This window comes from Pseudophryne corroboree, unplaced genomic scaffold (genome assembly GCF_028390025.1).
Source record: "Pseudophryne corroboree isolate aPseCor3 unplaced genomic scaffold, aPseCor3.hap2 scaffold_533, whole genome shotgun sequence".
NCBI classification, from domain to species: Eukaryota; Metazoa; Chordata; class Amphibia; order Anura; family Myobatrachidae; genus Pseudophryne; species Pseudophryne corroboree.
In genome coordinates this window covers 72,211-92,457 of record NW_026970134.1, presented here as the reverse complement: position 1 = coordinate 92,457, position 20,247 = coordinate 72,211, and the positions used below count along the sequence as shown (strand labels likewise).

The following is a 20,247-nucleotide window of genomic DNA, read 5'->3' as shown; positions in this document are numbered from 1 at the left end:
TGTTTCCTGGTGTCAACTTGTATTATTTCAGTAGACATTGAAATGAGGATGCATCTTGCTGCCTTTCCAATGAAGCAAGTTTAATTTAGTAATAGGTGAAAAACCATCCTTACAAAGGTGTTAATCAGAGACTTGGCTTTGTGGACACTTTTCAGAGAACAAATTTGTTAGCATAAAAATAAAGCAAGAAAATGAAGAGCTGTTTAATCACTCAATTGGATTTTTCTGCCAGCATATTTTTTTTCTCTGCAAACCACTGCTAAATTGTGCTTCCTAGCTGTTTTTATAAAATCAATGAATCAAATCTAACTCTGATTACATCAGAGAAGGCCAGGTACCCTACACCATAAGAGGGGGTTTGAAATTTTGACTTGTCTACTTAAAGATCACCAAAATCTGATAACAAGATCAATTACATCCCTGGGTGGGATTGAACCACCAACCTTTTAGTTAATAGCCATACACACTAACTGATTGCGCCACAAAGACACTTTGCGAAAGGGCATACTGACAAAGGCTAATAAGCATTCATCTAAAACGTTTCCTAGAAAAACTTTAAAAAGTCAATAATCTGGAGAGTTTTTGTAAGATGTTTCTTCCATCAACCAACGAAGAAACACATTGGTACTTTCCCATGATGAGTGAGTGCTTCAGGATCTCTTGCACTAACATGTGCAGCAGAGTACAGCAATGGAAGCATGCTGGGCCCATAACCCAGAGGTAGGCAGATTGAAACTATCCTTTGCTATATGCTTTTTTTTTGTTAATTAAAGTAATCCAAAACTGGGATTGATATTTTGGCTCTTTTATTTTTACTTAAAGTACAATAACTTTTACCATTTTAATTTGTTTTAATAGTATATTGACAGTATTGTTTTCTTTCAAAAATCACTTAATTTTCTTTACCCTATTATTAAAATGGTAATTGACAAAAACAAACTACATTGTCACCAGAAGAGCAATACAAAATGTACAAGTGATATATTAAAATCATCTTTCCAGCTTGAATTTCAATGATGCATTGGGGCAACGATTTTGTGAGAAACATCTTCACCCTTAAATAAAGATTTTCTTAATTCCTTACCTGTGTGATAATTAGATATCACCTTGTTTTCGCATTAAACAGACTTCCACATGAGAAAGCAGCAAGGATGCAGTGGCGTTAATGTTTCCTGGTGTCAACTTGTATTATTTCAGTAGACATTGAAATGAGGATGCATCTTGCTGCCTTTCCAATGAAGCAAGTTTAATTTAGTAATAGGTGAAAAACCATCCCTACAAAGGTGTTAATCAGAGACTTGGCTTTGTGGACACTTTTCAGAGAACAAATTTGTTAGCATAAAAATAAAGCCAGAAAATGAAGAGCTGTTTAATCACTCAATTGGATTTTTTTTGCCAGCATATTTTTTTTCTCTGCAACCCACTGCTAAATTGTGCTTCCTAGCTGTTTTTTATAAAATCACTGAATCAAATCTAACTCTGATTACATCAGAGAAGGCCAGGTACCCTACACAATAAGAGGGGGTTTGAAATTTTGACTTGTCTACTTAAATATCACCAAAATCTGATCACAAGGTCAATTACGTCCCTGGGTGGGATTGAACCACCAACCTTTTGGTTAATAGTCGAACACACTAACCGATCGCGCCACAGAGACACTTTGCAAAAAGTACATACTGACAAAGGCTAATAAGCATACATCTAGAACGTTTCCTAGAAAAACATTAAAAAATAAATAATCTGGAGAGTTTTTGTAAGATGTTTCTTCCATCAACCAACGAATAAACACATTGGTACTTTCCCATGATGAGTGAGTGCTTCTGGATCTCTTGCACTTACATGTGCAGCAGAGTACTGCAATGGAAGCATGCTGGACCCATAACCCAGAGATAGGCAGATTGAAACTATTCTTTGCTATATGCATTTTTTTTGTTAATTAAAGTAATCCAAAACTGGGATTGATATTTTTGCTCTTTTATTTTTACTTAAAGTACAATAACTTTTACCATTTTAATTTGTTTTAATAGTATATTGACAGTATTGTTTTCTTTCAAAAATCCACTTCATTTTCTTTACCCTATTATTAAAATGGTAATTGACAAAAACAAACTACATTGTCACCAGAAGAGCAATACAAAATGTACAAGTGATATATTAAAATCATCTTTCCAGCTTGAATTTCAATGATGCATTGGGGCAACGATTTTGTGAGAAACATCTTCACCCTTAAATAAAGATTTTCTTAATTCCTTACCTGTGTGCTAATTAGATATCACCTTGTTTTCACATTAAACAGACTTCCACATGAGAAAGCAGCAAGGATGCAGTGGCGTTAATGTTTCCTGGTGTCAACCTGTATTATTTCAGTAGACATTGAAATGAGGATGCATCTTGCTGCCTTTCCAATGAAGCAAGTTTAATTTAGTAATAGGTGAAAAACCATCCCTACAAAGGTGTTAATCAGAGACTTGGCTTTGTGGACACTTTTCAGAGAACAAATTTGTTAGCATAAAAATAAACCAGAAAATGAAGAGCTGTTTAATCACTCAATTGGATTTTTTTGCCAGCATATTTTTTTTCTCTGCAACCCACTGCTAAATTGTGCTTCCTAGCTGTTTTTTTATAAAATCACTGAATCAAATCTAACTCTGATAACATCAGAGAAGGCCAGGTACCCTACACAATAAGAGGGGGTTTGAAATTTTGACTTGTCTACTTAAATATCACCAAAATCTGATAACAAGGTCAATTACGTCCCTGGGTGGGATTGAACCACCAACCTTTTGGTTAATAGCCTTACACACTAACCAATTGCGCCACAGAGACACTTTGCAAAAGTTCATACTGACAAAGGCTAATAAGCATTCATCTAGAACGTTTCCTAAAAAAACTTTAAAAAGTCAATAATCTGGAGAGTTTTTGTAAGATGTTTCTTCCATCAACCAACAAAGAAACACATTGGTACTTTCCCATGATGAGTGAGTGCTTCAGGATCTCTTGCACTTACATGTGCAGCAGAGTACTGCAATGGAAGCATGCTGGGCCCATAACCCAGAGGTAGGCAGATTGAAACTATCCTTTGCTATATGCATTTTTTTTTTGTTAATTAAAGTAATCCAAAACTGGGATTGATATTTTGGCTCTTTTATTTTTACTTAAAGTACAATAACTTTTACCATTTTAATTTGTTTTGATAGTATATTGACAGTATTGTTTTCTTTTAAAAATCCACTTAATTTTCTTTACCCTATTATTAAAATGGTAATTGACAAAAACAAACTACATTGTCACCAGAAGAGCAATACAAAATGTACAAGTGATATATTAAAATCATCTTTCCAGCTTGAATTTCAATGATGCATTGGGGCAACGATTTTGTGAGAAACATCTTCACCCTTAAATAAAGATTTTCTTAATTCCTTACCTGTGTGATAATTAGATATCACCTTGTTTTCACATTAAACAGACTTCCACATGAGAAAGCAGCAAGGATGCAGTGGCGTTAATGTTTCCTGGTGTCAACCTGTATTATTTCAGTAGACATTGAAATGAGGATGCATCTTGTTGCCTTTCCAATGAAGCAAGTTTAATTTAGTAATAGGTGAAAAACCATCCCTACAAAGGTGTTAATCAGAGACTTGGCTTTGTGGACACATTTCAGAGAACAAATTTGTTAGCATAAAAATAAAGCCAGAAAATGAAGAGCTGTTTAATCACTCAATTGTATTTTTTTGCCAGCATATTTTTTTATCTGCAACCCACTGCTAAATTGTGCTTCCTAGCTGTTTTTTTTATAAAATCACTGAATCAAATCTAACTCTGATTACATCAGAGAAGGCCAGGTACCCTACACAATAAGAGGGGGTTTGAAATTTTGACTTGTCTACTTAAATATCACCAAAATCTGATCACAAGGTCAATTACATTCCTGGGTGGGATTGAACCACCAACCTTTTGGTTAATAGTCTTACACACTAACCAATTGCACCACAGAGACACTTTGCAAAAGTACATACTGACAAAGGCTAATAAGCATTCATCTAGAACGTTTCCTAGAAAAACTTTAAAAAGTCAATAATCTGGAGAGTTTTTGTAAGATGTTTCTTCCATCAACCAACGAAGAAACACATTGGTACTTTCCCATTATGAGTGAGTGCTTCAGGATCTCTTGCACTTACATGTGCAGCAGAGTACTGCAATGGAAGCATGCTGGGCCCATAACCCAGAGGTAGGCAGATTGAAACTATCCTTTGCTATATGCATTTTTTTTTGTTAATTAAAGTAATCCAAAACTGGGATTGATATTTTTGCTCTTTTATTTTTACTTAAAGTACAATAACTTTTACCATTTTAATTTGTTTTAATAGTATATTGACAGTATTGTTTTCTTTCAAAAATCCACTTAATTTTCTTTACCCTATTATTAAAATGGTAATTGACAAAAACAAACTACATTGTCACCAGAAGAGCAATACAAAATGTACAAGTGATATATTAAAATCATCTTTCAAGCTTGAATTTCAATGATGCATTGGGGCAACGATTTTGTGAGAAACATCTTCACCCTTAAAGATTTTCTTAATTCCTTACCTGTGTGCTAATTAGATATCACCTTGTTTTCACATTAAACAGACTTCCACATGAGAAAGCAGCAAGGATGCAGTGGCGTTAATGTTTCCTGGTGTCAACCTGTATTATTTCAGTAGACATTGAAATGAGGATGCATCTTGCTGCCTTTCCAATGAAGCAAGTTTAATTTAGTAATAGGTGAAAAACCATCCCTACAAAGGTGTTAATCAGAGACTTGGCTTTGTGGACACTTTTCAGAGAACAAATTTGTTAGCATAAAAATAAAGCCAGAAAATGAAGAGCTGTTTAATCACTCAATTGGATTTTTTTGCCAGCATATTTCTTTTTCTCTGCAACCCACTGCTAAATTGTGCTTCCTAGCTGTTTTAATAAAATCACTGAATCAAATCTAACTCTGATTACATCAGAGAAGGCCAGGTACCCTACACCATAACAGGGGGTTTGAAATTTTGACTTGTCTACTTAAAGATCACCAAAATCTGATCACAAGGTCAATTACGTCCCTGGGTGTGATTGAACCACCAACCTTTTGGTTAATAGCTGTACACACTAACTGATTGCGCCACAGAGACACTTTGCAGAAGTAAATACTGACAAAGGCTAATAAGCATTCATCTAGAACGTTTCCTAGAAAAACTTTAAAAAGTCAATAATCTGGAGAGTTTTTGTAAGATGTTTCTTCCATCAACCAACGAAGAAACACATTGGTACTTTCCCATGATGAGTGAGTGCTTCAGGATCTCTTGCACTTACATGTGCAGCAGAGTACAGCAATGGAAGCATGCTGGGCCCATAACCCAGAGGTAGGCAGATTGAAACTATCCTTTGCTATATGCTTTTTTTTTGTTAATTAAAGTAATCCAAAACTGGGATTGATATTTTGGCTCTTTTATTTTTACTTAAAGTACAATAACTTTTACCATTTTAATTTGTTTTAATAGTATATTGACAGTATTGTTTTCTTTCAAAAATCCACTTAATTTTCTTTACCCTATTATTAAAATGGTAATTGACAAAAACAAACTACATTGTCACCAGAAGAGCAATACAAAATGTACAAGTGATATATTAAAATCATCTTTCCAGCTTGAATTTCAATGATGCATTGGGGCAACGATTTTGTGAGAAACATCTTCACCCTTAAATAAAGATTTTCTTAATTCCTTACCTGTGTGATAATTAGATATCACCTTGTTTTCGCATTAAACAGACTTCCACATGAGAAAGCAGCAAGGATGCAGTGGCGTTAATGTTTCCTGGTGTCAACTTGTATTATTTCAGTAGACATTGAAATGAGGATGCATCTTGCTGCCTTTCCAATGAAGCAAGTTTAATTTAGTAATAGGTGAAAAACCATCCTTACAAAGGTGTTAATCAGAGACTTTGCTTTGTGGACACTTTTCAGAGAACAAATTTGTTAGCATAAAAATAAAGCCAGAAAATGAAGAGCTGTTTAATCACTCAATTGGATTTTTCTGCCAGCATATTTTTTTTCTCTGCAAACCACTGCTAAATTGTGCTTCCTAGCTGTTTTTATAAAATCAATGAATCAAATCTAACTCTGATTACATCAGAGAAGGCCAGGTACCCTACACCATAAGAGGGGGTTTGAAATTTTGACTTGTCTACTTAAAGATCACCAAAATCTGATAACAAGATCAATTACATCCCTGGGTGGGATTGAACCACCAACCTTTTAGTTAATAGCCGTACACACTAACTAATTGCGCCACAGAGACACTTTGCGAAAGGGCATACTGACAAATGCTAATAAGCATTCATCTAAAACGTTTCCTAGAAAAACTTTAAAAAGTCAATAATCTGGAGAGTTTTTGTAAGATGTTTCTACCATCAACCAACGAAGAAACACATTGGTACTTTCCCATGATGAGTGAGTGCTTCAGGATCTCTTGCACTTACATGTGCAGCAGAGTACAGCAATGGAAGCATGCTGGGCTCATAACCCAGAGGTAGGCAGATTGAAACTATCCTCTGCTGTATGCTTTTTTTTTTTTTATTAAAGTAATCCAAAACTGGGATTGATATTTTGGCTCTTTTATTTTTACTTAAAGTACAATAACTTTTACCATTTTAATTTGTTTTAATAGTATATTGACAGTATTGTTTTCTTTCAAAAATCCACTTAATTTTCTTTACCCTATTATTAAAATGGTAATTGACAAAAACAAACTACATTGTCACCAGAAGAGCAATACAAAATGTACAAGTGATATATTAAAATCATCTTTCCAGCTTGAATTTCAATGATGCATTGGGGCAACGATTTTGTGAGAAACATCTTCACCCTTAAATAAAGATTTTCTTAATTCCTTACCTGTGTGCTAATTAGATATCACCTTGTTTTCGCATTAAACAGACTTCCACATGAGAAAGCAGCAAGGATGCAGTGGCGTTAATGTTTCCTGGTGTCAACTTGTATTATTTCAGTAGACATTGAAATGAGGATGCATCTTGCTGCCTTTCCAATGAAGCAAGTTTAATTTAGTAATAGGTGAAAAACCATCCCTACACAGGTGTTAATCAGAGACTTGGCTTTGTGGACACTTTTCAGAGAACAAATTTGTTAGCATAAAAATAAAGCCAGAAAATGAAGAGCTGTTTAATCACTCAATTGGATTTTTTTTTGCCAGCATATTTTTTTTCTCTGCAACCCACTGCTAAATTGTGCTTCCTAGCTATTTTTTATAAAATCACTGAATCAAATCTAACTCTGATTACATCAGAGAAGGCCAGGTACCCTACACAATAAGAGGGGGTTTGAAATTTTGACTTGTCTACTTAAATATCACCAAAATCTGATCACAAGGTCAATTACGTTCCTGGGTGGGATTGAACCACCAACCTTTTGGTTAATAGCCTTTCACACTAACCAATTGCACCACAGAGAAAAAGTACATACTGACAAAGGCTAATAAGCATTCATCAAGAACGTTTCCTAGAAAAACTTTAAAAAGTCAATAATCTGGAGAGTTTTTGTAAGATGTTTCTTCCATCAACCAATGAAGAAACACATTGGTACTTTCCCATGATGAGTGAGTGCTTCAGGATCTCTTGCATTTACATGTGCAGCAGAGTACTGCAATGGAAGCATGCTGGGCCCATAACCCAGAGGTAGGCAGATTGAAACTATCCTTTGCTATATGCTTTTTTTTTGTTAATTAAAGTAATCCAAAACTGGGATTGATATTTTGGCTCTTTTATTTTTACTTAAAGTACAATAACTTTTACCATTTTAATTTGTTTTAATAGTATATTGACAGTATTGTTTTCTTTCAAAAATCCACTTAATTTTCTTTACCCTATTATTAAAATGGTAATTGACAAAAACAAACTACATTGTCACCAGAAGAGCAATACAAAATGTACAAGTGATATATTAAAATCATCTTTCCAGCTTGAATTTCAATGATGCATTGGGGCAACGATTTTGTGAGAAACATCTTCACCCTTAAATAAAGATTTTCGATTTTCTTAATTCCTTACCTGTGTGATAATTAGATATCACCTTGTTTTCGCATTAAACAGACTTCCACATGAGAAAGCAGCAAGGATGCAGTGGCGTTAATGTTTCCTGGTGTCAACTTGTATTATTTCAGTAGACATTGAAATGAGGATGCATCTTGCTGCCTTTCCAATGAAGCAAGTTTAATTTAGTAATAGGTGAAAAACCATCCTTACAAAGGTGTTAATCAGAGACTTTGCTTTGTGGACACTTTTCAGAGAACAAATTTGTTAGCATAAAAATAAAGCCAGAAAATGAAGAGCTGTTTAATCACTCAATTGGATTTTTCTGCCAGCATATTTTTTTTCTCTGCAAACCACTGCTAAATTGTGCTTCCTAGCTGTTTTTATAAAATCAATGAATCAAATCTAACTCTGATTACATCAGAGAAGGCCAGGTACCCTACACCATAAGAGGGGGTTTGAAATTTTGACTTGTCTACTTAAATATCACCAAAATCTGATTACAAGATCAATTACATCCCTGGGTGGGATTGAACCACCAACCTTTTAGTTAATAGCCGTACACACTAACTGATTGCGCCACAGAGACACTTTGCGAAAGGGCATACTGACAAAGGCTAATAAGCATTCATCTAAAACGTTTCCTAGAAAAACTTTAAAAAGTCAATAATCTGGAGAGTTTTTGTAAGATGTTTCTACCATCAACCAACGAAGAAACACATTGGTACTTTCCCATGATGAGTGAGTGCTTCAGGATCTCTTGCACTTACATGTGCAGCAGAGTACAGCAATGGAAGCATGCTGGGCTCATAACCCAGAGGTAGGCAGATTGAAACTATCCTCTGCTGTATGCTTTTTTTTTTTTTATTAAAGTAATCCAAAACTGGGATTGATATTTTGGCTCTTTTATTTTTACTTAAAGTACAATAACTTTTACCATTTTAATTTGTTTTAATAGTATATTGACAGTATTGTTTTCTTTCAAAAATCCACTTAATTTTCTTTACCCTATTATTAAAATGGTAATTGACAAAAACAAACTACATTGTCACCAGAAGAGCAATACAAAATGTACAAGTGATATATTAAAATCATCTTTCCAGCTTGAATTTCAATGATGCATTGGGGCAACGATTTTGTGAGAAACATCTTCACCCTTAAATAAAGATTTTCTTAATTCCTTACCTGTGTGCTAATTAGATATCACCTTGTTTTCGCATTAAACAGACTTCCACATGAGAAAGCAGCAAGGATGCAGTGGCGTTAATGTTTCCTGGTGTCAACTTGTATTATTTCAGTAGACATTGAAATGAGGATGCATCTTGCTGCCTTTCCAATGAAGCAAGTTTAATTTAGTAATAGGTGAAAAACCATCCCTACAAAGGTGTTAATCAGAGACTTGGCTTTGTGGACACTTTTCAGAGAACAAATTTGTTAGCATAAAAATAAAGCCAGAAAATGAAGAGCTGTTTAATCACTCAATTGGATTTTTTTTTGCCAGCATATTTTTTTTCTCTGCAACCCACTGCTAAATTGTGCTTCCTAGCTGTTTTTTATAAAATCACTGAATCAAATCTAACTCTGATTACATCAGAGAAGGCCAGGTACCCTACACAATAAGAGGGGGTTTGAAATTTTGACTTGTCTACTTAAATATCACCAAAATCTGATCACAAGGTCAATTACGTTCCTGGGTGGGATTGAACCACCAACCTTTTGGTTAATAGCCTTACACACTAACCAATTGCACCACAGAGAAAAAGTACATACTGACAAAGGCTAATAAGCATTCATCAAGAACGTTTCCTAGAAAAACTTTAAAAAGTCAATAATCTGGAGAGTTTTTGTAAGATGTTTCTTCCATCAACCAATGAAGAAACACATTGGTACTTTCCCATGATGAGTGAGTGCTTCAGGATCTCTTGCACTTACATGTGCAGCAGAGTACTGCAATGGAAGCATGCTGGGCCCATAACCCAGAGGTAGGCAGATTGAAACTATCCTTTGCTATATGCATTTTTTTTTTGTTAATTAAAGTAATCCAAAACTGGGATTGATATTTTGGCTCTTTTATTTTTACTTAAAGTACAATAACTTTTACCATTTTAATTTGTTTTGATAGTATATTGACAGTATTGTTTTCTTTCAAAAATCCACTTAATTTTCTTTACCCTATTATTAAAATGGTAATTGACAAAAACAAACTACATTGTCACCAGAAGAGCAATACAAAATGTACAAGTGATATATTAAAATCATCTTTCCAGCTTGAATTTCAATGATGCATTGGGGCAACGATTTTGTGAGAAACATCTTCACCCTTAAATAAAGATTTTCTTAATTCCTTACCAGTGTGATAATTAGATATCACCTTGTTTTCACATTAAACAGACTTCCACATGAGAAAGCAGCAAGGATGCAGTGGCGTTAATGTTTCCTGGTGTCAACCTGTATTATTTCAGTAGACATTGAAATGAGGATGCATCTTGTTGCCTTTCCAATGAAGCAAGTTTAATTTAGTAATAGGTGAAAAACCATCCCTACAAAGGTGTTAATCAGAGACTTGGCTTTGTGGACACATTTCAGAGAACAAATTTGTTAGCATAAAAATAAAGCCAGAAAATGAAGAGCTGTTTAATCACTCAATTGTATTTTTTTGCCAGCATATTTTTTTTATCTGCAACCCACTGCTAAATTGTGCTTCCTAGCTGTTTTTTATAAAATCACTGAATCAAATCTAACTCTGATTACATCAGAGAAGGCCAGGTACCCTACACAATAAGAGAGGGTTTGAAATTTTGACTTGTCTACTTAAATATCACCAAAATCTGATCACAAGGTCAATTACATTCCTGGGTGGGATTGAACCACCAACCTTTTGGTTAACAGCCTTACACACTAACCAATTGCACCACAGAGACACTTTGCAAAAGTACATACTGACAAAGGCTAATAAGCATTCATCTAGAACGTTTCCTAGAAAAACTTTAAAAAGTCAATAATCTGGAGAGTTTTTGTAAGATGTTTCTTCCATCAACCAACGAAGAAACACATTGGTACTTTCCCATGATGAGTGAGTGCTTCAGGATCTCTTGCACTTACATGTGCAGCAGAGTACTGCAATGGAAGCATGCTGGGCCCATAACCCAGAGGTAGGCAGATTGAAACTATCCTTTGCTATATGCATTTTTTTTTGTTAATTAAAGTAATCCAAAACTGGGATTGATATTTTTGCTCTTTTATTTTTACTTAAAGTACAATAACTTTTACCATTTTAATTTGTTTTAATAGTATATTGACAGTATTGTTTTCTTTCAAAAATCCACTAAATTTTCTTTACCCTATTATTAAAATGGTAATTGACAAAAACAAACTACATTGTCACCAGAAGAGCAATACAAAATGTACAAGTGATATATTAAAATCATCTTTCCAGCTTGAATTTCAATGATGCATTGGGGCAACGATTTTGTGAGAAACATCTTCACCCTTAAATAAAGATTTTCTTAATTCCTTACCTGTGTGCTAATTAGATATCACCTTGTTTTCACATTAAACAGACTTCCACATGAGAAAGCAGCAAGGATGCAGTGGCGTTAATGTTTCCTGGTGTCAACCTGTATTATTTCAGTAGACATTGAAATGAGGATGCATCTTGCTGCCTTTCCAATGAAGCAAGTTTAATTTAGTAATAGGTGAAAAACCATCCCTACAAAGGTGTTAATCAGAGACTTGGCTTTGTGGACACTTTTCAGAGAACAAATTTGTTAGCATAAAAATAAAGCCAGAAAATGAAGAGCTGTTTAATCACTCAATTGGATTTTTTTGCCAGCATATTTCTTTTTCTCTGCAACCCACTGATAAATTGTGCTTCCTAGCTGTTTTTATAAAATCACTGAATCAAATCTAACTCTGATTACATCAGAGAAGGCTAGGTACCCTACACAATAAGAGGGGGTTTGAAATTTTGACTTGTCTACTTAAATATCACCAAAATCTGATCACAAGGTCAATTACGTCCCTGGGTAGGATTTAACCACCAACCTTTTGGTTAATAGCCGTACACACTAACCAATTGCGCCACAGAGACACTTTGCAAAAAGTTCATACTGACAAAGGCTAATAAGCATTCATCTAGAACGTTTCCTAGAAAAACTTTAAAAAGTCAATAATCTGGAGAGTTTTTGTAAGATGTTTCTTCCATCAACCAACGAAGAAACACATTGGTACTTTCCCATGATGAGTGAGTGCTTCAGGATCTCTTGCACTTACATGTGCAGCAGAGTACTGCAATGGAAGCATGCTGGGCCGATAACCCAGAGGTAGGCAGATTGAAACTACCCTCTGCTATATGCATTTTTTTTTAATTAAAGTAATCCAAAATTGGGATTGATATTTTAGCTCTTTTATTTTTACTTAAAGTACAATAACGTTTACCATTTTAATTTGTTTAATAGTATATTGACAGTATTGTTTTCTTTCAAAAATCCACTTAATTTTCTTTACCCTATTATTAAAATGGTAATTGACAAAAACAAACTACATTGTCACCAGAAGAGCAATACAAAATGTACAAGTGATATATTAAAATCATCTTTCCAGCTTGAATTTCAATGATGCATTGGGGCAACGATTTTGTGAGAAACATCTTCACCCTTAAATAAAGATTTTCTTAATTCCTTACCTGTATGCTAATTAGATATCACCTTGCTTTCACATTAAACAGACTTCCACATGAGAAAGCAGCAAGGATGCAGTGGCGTTAATGTTTCCTGGTGTCAACCTGTATTATTTCAGTAGATATTGAAATGACGATGCATCTTGCTGCCTTTCCAATGAAGCAAGTTTAATTTAGTAATAGGTGAAAAACCATCCCTACAAAGGTGTTAATCAGATACTTGGCTTTGTGGACACTTTTCAGAGAACAAATTTGTTAGCATAAAAATAAAGCCAGAAAATGAAGAGCTGTTTAATCACTCAATTGGATTTTTTTGCCAGCATATTTCTTTTTCTCTGCAACCCACTGCTAAATTGTGCTTCCTAGCTGTTTTTTTTTATAAAATCACTTAATCAAATCTAACTCTGATTACATCAGAGAAGGCCAGGTACCCTACACCACAAGAGGGGGTTTGAAATTTTGACTTGTCTACTTAAAGATCACCAAAATCTGATAACAAGGTAAATTACGTCCCTGGGTGGGATTGAACCACCAACCTTTTGGATAATAACCGAACACGCTAACTGATTGCGCCACAGTGACACTTTGCAAACGTACATTCTGACAAACGCTAATAAGCATTCATCTAGAACGTTTCCTAGAAAAACTTTAAAAAGTCAATAATCTGGAGAGTTTTTGTTAGATGTTTCTTCCATCAATCAACGAAGAACATTCAAGCTGATTTCTTGCAGCAGCTGGGCACTGTAACAGCTCCAGAGCTGCTCTGTAAGGCAACTAAAAGGGTGTGGGCCCTGCAGCACTACCTGTAGTTCGCATTGTGCGTTGGAAGGCACAAAGTAAGCAGACGGGAGAAGTCAGGATAGTGCGCAAGGGCATAGAAAGGAGCGGCTCAAGAAAAGAGAAGTGGAAACAGACAGCAAACTAGGCTGGAGAGAGACCTGAGACAAAGAGATCTGAATTATACGAGAGCCGACCAGGGGAAACACAAATTATGCAGTCGAGTTTCCCACATTTGGGGAAATCGCTGGAGCAGCACACACAGAGTGCAATGGGTGAGCCTTGCCCTGGGAGAAGCACCTTCATGATCATAGTATCTCACCTGGCAGGTAAGTAGGAGTTGGGCAAGAGCTGAGGAGGGTCGCTGCTCGGGCACCCCCCTGTCAAGTGAAGGAGATCCAACTGAGGCAGCACAAGAGAACTCTCGAAAGAAGAACAAGGCTAGAGGAAGATCTGAGACACAGAAATCTGGCTTTTACCAGAGCTGACCAGAGGAAAGCACAAACACAGTCCCCCACTACCACAAATAATGCAGTCGAGTTTCCCACATTTGGGGAAATCACAGGGGTCAGCATACCCAGAATGCAATGAATGAACCTCACCCTGGGAGAACAATCTTCATGACCATGGTATCTCCTATGCAAAATAAGTATGATTTGGGATAGGGCTGGGGAGGGCCGCTGCTCAGGCACATCTCTGTCAAGTAAAGGAGATTCAACTGAGGCAGCACAAGGGAACTCTCATCTGGGGACAACAACTGCAGGGAGAACACATATTTTCAGATGAACATGGGAGGGCAGAAGGCTGCCTAATACTGAAGCACCCCCAAACAACAAACCAAATGCAACAACTAGTACAAGCATTCCTGGGGGAAGGCCTGCAGCAGATGGATTTGCATATGGTGATGTCATCCAAGCAGTGGGTCAAAGTTGGCTTCAACCCTCGTCTGCATATGAAAAGAGAAAAGGGGCGTGCAGGGCATGGCGGCCTTTTGCGGCGCTTGGATGACCCCTAGTTCGCATTAAACACCTCCACCCTACTTCGGTGTGGGGCTCATGTTGGCTATGCCCCAGCCCATGAAGCATTCAAGCTGATTACTTGCAGCAGCTGGGCACTGTAATAGCTACAGAGCTGCTCTGTAAGGCAAGTAAAAGGGTGTGGGCCCTGCAGCACTACCTGTAGTTCGCATTGTGCATTGGAAGGCACAAAGTAAGCAGATGGGAGAAGTCAAGATAATGCGCAAGGGCATAGAAGGGAGCGGCTCAAGAAAAGAGAAGTTGAAACAGACAGCAAACTAGGCTGGAGAGAGACCTGAGACAAACAGATCTGAATTATACGAGAGCTGACCAGGGGAAACACAAATTATGCAGTCAAGTTTCCCACATTTGGGGAAATCGCAGGAGCAGTACACCCAGAGTGCAATGGGTGAGCCTTGCCCTGGGAGAAGCACCTTCATGATCATAGTATCTCACTTGGCAGGTAAGTAGGAGTTGGGCTTGAGCTGGGGAGGGTTGATGCTAGGGCACCCCCCTGTCAAGTGAAGGAGATCCAACTGAGGCAGCACAAGGGAACTCTCGAAAGAAGAACAAGGCTAGAGGAAGATCTGAGACAAAGAAATCTGACTTTTACCAGAGCTGACCAGAGGAAAGCACAAACACAGTCCCCCACTACCACAAATAATGCAGTCGAGTTTCCCACATTTGGGGAAATCATAGGAGTCAGCATACCCAGAATGCAATGAATGAACCTCACCCTGGGAGAACAATCTTCATGACCATGGTATCTCCTATGCAAAATAAGTATGATTTGGGATAGAGCTGGGGAGGGCCGCTGCTCAGGCACATCTCTGTCAAGTAAAGGAGATTCAACTGAGGCAGCACAAGGGAACTCTCATCTGGGGACAACAACTGCTGGGAGAACACATATTTTCAGATGAACATGGGAGGGCAGAAGGCTGCCTAATACTGAAGCACCCCCAAACAACAAACCAAATGCAACAACTAGTACAAGCATTCCTGGGGGAAGGCCTACAGCAGATGGATTTGCATATGGTGATGTCATCCAAGCAGTGGGTCAAAGTTGGCTTCAACCCTCGTCTGCATATGAAAAGAAAAAAGGGATGTGCAGGGCATGGCGTCCTTTTGTGGCGCTTGGATGACCCCTAATTCACATTAAACATCTCCACCCTCCTTCGGTGTGGGGCTCATGTTGGCTATGCCCCAGCCCCTGAAGCATTCAAGATGATTTCTTGCAGCAGCTGGGCACTGTAACAGCTCCAGAGCTGTTCTGTAAAGCATGTAAAAGGGTGTGGGCCCTGCAGCACTACCTGTAGTATGCATTGTGCGTTGGAAGGCACAAAGTAAGCAGACGGGAGAGGTCAGGATAGTGCGCAAGGGCATAGAAGGGAGCGGCTCAAGAAAAGAGAAGTGGAAACAGACAGCAAACTAGGCTGGAGAAAGACCTGAGACAAAGAGATCTGAATTATACGAGAGCCGACCAGGGGAAACACAAATTATGCAGTCAAGTTTCCCACATTTGGGGAAATCGCAGGAGCGGCACACCCAGAGTGCAATGGGTGAGCCTTGCCCTGGGAGAAGCACCTTCCTGATCATAGTATCTCACCTGGCAGGTAAGTAGGAGTTGGGCTAGAGCTGGGGAGGGTCGCTGCTCGGGCACCCCCCTGTCAAGTGAAGGAGATCCAACTGAGGCAGCACAAGGGAACTCTCGAAAGAAGAACAAGGCTAGAGGAAGATCTGAGACAAAGAAATCTGACTTTTACCAGAGCTGACCAGAGGAAAGCACAAACACAGTCCCCCACTACCACAAATAATGCAGTCGAGTTTCCCACATTTGGGGAAATCACAGGGGTCAGCATACCCAGAATGCAATGAATGAACCTCACCCTGGGAGAACAATCTTCATGACCATGGTATCTACTATGCAAAATAAGTATGATTTGGGATAGGGCTGGGGAGGGCCGCTGCTCAGGCACATCTCTGTCAAGTAAAGGAGATTCAACTGAGGCAGCACAAGGGAACTCTCATCTGGGGACAACAACTGCAGGGAGAACACATATTTTCAGATGAACATGGGAGGGCAGAAGGCTGCCTAATACTGAAGCACCCCCAAACAACAAACCAAATGCAACAACTAGTGCAAGCATTCCTGGGGGAAGGCCTGCAGCAGATTGATTTGCATATGGTAATGCCATCCAAGCAGTGGGTCAAAGTTGGCTTCAACCCTCGTCTGCATATGAAAAGAGAAAAGGGGCGTGCAGGGCATGGCGGCCTTTTGCGGCGCTTGGGTGACCCTTAGTTCGCATTAAACACCCCCACCCTCCTTTGGTGTGGGGCTCATGTTGGCAATGCCCCAGCCCCTGAAGCATTCAAGCTGATTTCTTGCAGCAGCTGGGCACTGTAACAGCTCCAGAGCTGCTCTGTGAGGCAAGTAAAAGGGTGTGGGCCCTGCAGCACTACCTGTAGTTTGCATTGTGTGTTGGAAGGCACAAAGTAAGCAGACGGGAGAAGTCAGGATAGTGCGCAAGGGCATAGAAGGGAGCGGCTCAAGAAAAGAGAAGTGGAAACAGACAGCAAACTAGGCTGGAGAGAGACCTGAGACAAAGAGATCTGAATTATACGAGAGCCGACCAGGGGAAACACAAATTATGCAGTCAAGTTTCCCACATTTGGGGAAATCACAGGGGCAGCACACCCAGAGTGCAATGGGTGAGCCTTGCCCTGGGAGAAGCACCTACATGATCATAGTATCTCACCTGGCAGGTAAGTAGGAGTTGGGCTAGAGCTGCGAAGGGTCGCTGCTCGGGTACCCCCCTGTCAAGTGAAGGAGATCCAACTGAGGCAGCACAAGGGAACTCTCGAAAGAGGAACAAGGCTAGAGGAAGATCTGAGACAAAGAAATCTGATTTTTACCAGAGTTGACCAGAAGAAAGCACAAACACAGTCCCCCACTACCACAAATAATGCAGTTGAGTTTCCCACATTTGGGGAAATCACAGGGGTCAGCATACCCAGAATGCAATGAATGAACCTCACCCTGGGAGAACAATCTTCATGACCATGGTATCTCCTATGCAAAATAAGTATGATTTGGGATAGGGCTGGGGAGGGCCGCTGCTCAGGCACATCTCTGTCAAGTAAAGGAGATTCAACTGAGGCAGCACAAGGGAACTCTCATCTGGGGACAACAACTGCAGGGAGAACACATATTTTCAGATGAACATGGGAGGGCAGAAGGCTGCCTAATACTGAAGCACCCCCAAACAACAAACCAAATGCAACAACTAGTGCAAGCATTCCTGGGGGAAGGCCTGCAGCAGATGGTTTTGCATATGGTGATGTCATCCAAGCAGTGGGTCAAAGTTGGCTTCAACCCTCGTCTGCATATGAAAAGAAAAAAGGGATGTGCAGGGCATGGCGTCCTTTTGTGGCGCTTGGATGACCCCTAATTCGCATTAAACATCTCCACCCTCCTTCGGTGTGGGGCTCATGTTGGCTATGCCCCAGCCCCTGAAGCATTCAAGATGATTTCTTGCAGCAGCTGGGCACTGTAACAGCTCCAGAGCTGCTCTGTAAAGCATGTAAAAGGGTGTGGGCCCTGCAGCACTACCTGTAGTATGCATTGTGCGTTGGAAGGCACAAAGTAAGCAGACGGGAGAGGTCAGGATAGTGCGCAAGGGCATAGAAGGGAGCGGCTCAAGAAAAGAGAAGTGGAAACAGACAGCAAACTAGGCTGGAGAAAGACCTGAGACAAAGAGATCTGAATTATATGAGAGCCGACCAGAGGAAACACAAATTATGCCGTCAAGTGTCCCACATTTGGGGAAATCGCAGGAGCAGCACACCCAGAGTGCAATGGGTGAGCCTTGCCCTGGGAGAAGCACCTTCCTGATCATAGTATCTCACCTGGCAGGTAAATAGGAGTTGGGCTAGAGCTGGGGAGGGTCGCTGCTCGTGCACCCCCCTGTCAAGTGAAGGAGATCCAACTGAGGCAGCACAAGGGAACTCTCGAAAGAAGAACAAGGCTAGAGGAAGATCTGAGACAAAGAAATCTGACTTTTACCAGAGCTGACCAGAGGAAAGCACAAACACAGTCCCCCACTACCACAAATAATGCAGTTGAGTTTCCCACATTTGGGGAAATCACAGGGGTCAGCATACCCAGAATGCAATGAATGAACCTCACCCTGGGAGAACAATCTTCATGACCATGGTATCTCCTATGCAAAATAAGTATGATTTGGGATAGGGCTGGGGAGGGCCGCTGCTCAGGCACATCTCTGTTAAGTAAAGGAGATTCAACTGAGGCAGCACAAGGGAACTCTCATCTGGGGACAACAACTGCAGGGAGAACACATATTTTCAGATGAACATGGGAGGGCAGAAGGCTGCCTAATACTGAAGCACCCCCAAACAACAAACCAAATGCAACAACTAGTGCAAGCATTCCTGGGGGAAGGCCTGCAGCAGATTGATTTGCATATGGTAATGCCATCCAAGCAGTGGGTCAAAGTTGGCTTCAACCCTCGTCTGCATATCAAAAAAGAGAAAAGGGGCGTGCAGGGCATGGCGGCCTTTTGCGGCGCTTGGATGACCTCTAGTTCGCATTAAACACCTCCACCCTCCTTCGGTGTGGGGCTCATGTTGGCTATGCCCCAGCCCATGAAGCATTCAAGCTGATTACTTGCAGCAGCTGGGCACTGTAATAGCTCCAGAGCTGCTCTGTAAGGCAAGTAAAAGGGTGTGGGCCCTGCAGCACTACCTGTAGTTCGCATTGTGCATTGGAAGGCACAAAGTAAGCAGATGGGAGAAGTCAAGATAATGCGCAAGGGCATAGAAGGGAGCGGCTCAAGAAAAGAGAAGTTGAAACAGACAGCAAACTAGGCTGGAGAGAGACCTGAGACAAACAGATCTGAATTATACGAGAGCTGACCAGGGGAAACACAAATTATGCAGTCAAGTTTCCCACATTTGGGGAAATCGCAGGAGCAGCACACCCAGAGTGCAATGGGTGAGCCTTGCCCTGGGAGAAGCACCTTCATGATCATTGTATCTCACTTGGCAGGTAAGTAGGAGTTGGGCTTGAGCTGGGGAGGGTTGATGCTAGGGCACCCCCCTGTCAAGTGAAGGAGATCCAACTGAGGCAGCACAAGGGAACTCTCGAAAGAAGAACAAGGCTAGAGGAAGATCTGAGACAAATAAATCTGACTTTTACCAGAGCTGACCAGAGGAAAGCACAAACACAGTCCCCCACTACCACAAATAATGCAGTCGAGTTTCCCACATTTGGGGAAATCATAGGAGTCAGCATACCCAGAATGCAATGAATGAACCTCACCCTGGGAGAACAATCTTCATGACCATGGTATCTCCTATGCAAAATAAGTATGATTTGGGATAGAGCTGGGGAGGGCCGCTGCTCAGGCACATCTCTGTCAAGTAAAGGAGATTCAACTGAGGCAGCACAAGGGAACTCTCATCTGGGGACAACAACTGCTGGGAGAACACATATTTTCAGATGAACATGGGAGGGCAGAAGGCTGCCTAATACTGAAGCACCCCCAAACAACAAACCAAATGCAACAACTAGTACAAGCATTCCTGGGGGAAGGCCTACAGCAGATGGATTTGCATATGGTGATGTCATCCAAGCAGTGGGTCAAAGTTGGCTTCAACCCTCGTCTGCATATGAAAAGAAAA

The 20,247-nt window shown here is 39.7% G+C and overlaps 12 non-coding genes across 12 annotated transcripts; all 12 read right to left on the bottom strand.

The window, feature by feature from the left end:
• Positions 1-13,705: 13,705 nt before the first annotated feature.
• On the bottom strand, positions 13,706-13,868 carry LOC135031839 (U1 spliceosomal RNA). Its single transcript, XR_010227461.1, has one exon. It is a non-coding gene; the product is annotated as a U1 spliceosomal RNA (small nuclear RNA).
• A 152-nt stretch (positions 13,869-14,020) lies between these two features.
• Positions 14,021-14,184, bottom strand: LOC135031870 (U1 spliceosomal RNA). Its single transcript, XR_010227486.1, has one exon. It is a non-coding gene; the product is annotated as a U1 spliceosomal RNA (small nuclear RNA).
• Positions 14,185-14,855: 671 nt separating this feature from the next.
• LOC135031858 (U1 spliceosomal RNA) lies at positions 14,856-15,018 on the bottom strand. Its single transcript, XR_010227475.1, has one exon. It is a non-coding gene; the product is annotated as a U1 spliceosomal RNA (small nuclear RNA).
• A 152-nt stretch (positions 15,019-15,170) lies between these two features.
• On the bottom strand, positions 15,171-15,334 carry LOC135031889 (U1 spliceosomal RNA). The gene has a single exon (XR_010227505.1). It is a non-coding gene; the product is annotated as a U1 spliceosomal RNA (small nuclear RNA).
• Positions 15,335-16,005: 671 nt separating this feature from the next.
• Positions 16,006-16,168, bottom strand: LOC135031834 (U1 spliceosomal RNA). Its single transcript, XR_010227456.1, has one exon. It is a non-coding gene; the product is annotated as a U1 spliceosomal RNA (small nuclear RNA).
• Positions 16,169-16,320: 152 nt separating this feature from the next.
• Positions 16,321-16,484, bottom strand: LOC135031893 (U1 spliceosomal RNA). Its single transcript, XR_010227509.1, has one exon. It is a non-coding gene; the product is annotated as a U1 spliceosomal RNA (small nuclear RNA).
• Positions 16,485-17,155: 671 nt separating this feature from the next.
• LOC135031846 (U1 spliceosomal RNA) lies at positions 17,156-17,318 on the bottom strand. The gene has a single exon (XR_010227467.1). It is a non-coding gene; the product is annotated as a U1 spliceosomal RNA (small nuclear RNA).
• Positions 17,319-17,470: 152 nt separating this feature from the next.
• LOC135031878 (U1 spliceosomal RNA) lies at positions 17,471-17,634 on the bottom strand. Its single transcript, XR_010227494.1, has one exon. It is a non-coding gene; the product is annotated as a U1 spliceosomal RNA (small nuclear RNA).
• Positions 17,635-18,305: 671 nt separating this feature from the next.
• On the bottom strand, positions 18,306-18,468 carry LOC135031861 (U1 spliceosomal RNA). The gene has a single exon (XR_010227478.1). It is a non-coding gene; the product is annotated as a U1 spliceosomal RNA (small nuclear RNA).
• Positions 18,469-18,620: 152 nt separating this feature from the next.
• LOC135031866 (U1 spliceosomal RNA) lies at positions 18,621-18,784 on the bottom strand. The gene has a single exon (XR_010227482.1). It is a non-coding gene; the product is annotated as a U1 spliceosomal RNA (small nuclear RNA).
• Positions 18,785-19,457: 673 nt separating this feature from the next.
• On the bottom strand, positions 19,458-19,620 carry LOC135031855 (U1 spliceosomal RNA). The gene has a single exon (XR_010227474.1). It is a non-coding gene; the product is annotated as a U1 spliceosomal RNA (small nuclear RNA).
• A 152-nt stretch (positions 19,621-19,772) lies between these two features.
• LOC135031888 (U1 spliceosomal RNA) lies at positions 19,773-19,936 on the bottom strand. The gene has a single exon (XR_010227504.1). It is a non-coding gene; the product is annotated as a U1 spliceosomal RNA (small nuclear RNA).
• Positions 19,937-20,247: the final 311 nt, after the last annotated feature.